Genomic DNA, 819 nt, shown 5'->3' with positions numbered 1-819 from the left:
AATTAAGAGATACATGTTTAGTAGAAAGGTATACAAAAAACCTTTGGGAATTAAGTAACTAATAGCTTTAATTTGTTTACTAACTATTCAAAAATTCACAGACTTGTGTGTGCAAGGCATGACTCTACCTATTGTAAAGTTAGGAATTAACAAAACAAAGAAAAACTCCCTACCCTTAGTCTAATGGAAGTAGATAAACATAAAAAAGTACATATAAAAGTAAACATACTGTATAAAAATAAAAAAAACACATTAAATGGGAAAATAAATCATAAAAGAGACTGAGTACTATAAAAATAGGATGTTCAATTTTAGCCCTGGATGGCTTCACTGAAAATGAGGCATTTGAGTAAAGACTGAATTTTGCCAGGTACAGAGTAATCTGTATATTTGAGGTATATAGTATTCCAAGCATAAAGAGTAAAAATATCAATTCTCTAAGGAAAAATGCCTGTGTTGAGGTACTTCAAAAAAGAGTTCATGCATAGTCAAAAATACAAGGCAAGATATAACTAGTAAGGAGTTGCCATTAATTAAGACTGGATATCTGTAGGAATGGGTTTTGAGAAAAAATCAGGAATCCAGTTTGGATCATAGCAGGTTAGGGATGTCTAGTAGACACACATAGAAATATAGAGTAAGAAATGAATATAGAAGTCTGGCGTTCTTGGCTGGTAGTGTAACTTTGAGTGTTTCAAAATACCAGTTGTGTTGCAGTGTGATGGTACTCATCTAGACTGGATTAAATCTCAAAGACAGTGGGTAGAAGCAAAAGAAGCAAAAGTATTAAAAGAATATGATAAGAAGAAAAGTATGCGA

This window comes from Nyctereutes procyonoides, unplaced genomic scaffold, assembly GCF_905146905.1.
Source record: "Nyctereutes procyonoides isolate TBG_1078 unplaced genomic scaffold, NYPRO_anot_genome, whole genome shotgun sequence".
NCBI classification, from domain to species: domain Eukaryota; kingdom Metazoa; phylum Chordata; class Mammalia; order Carnivora; family Canidae; genus Nyctereutes; species Nyctereutes procyonoides.
This window is presented reverse-complemented; position numbering follows the sequence as displayed.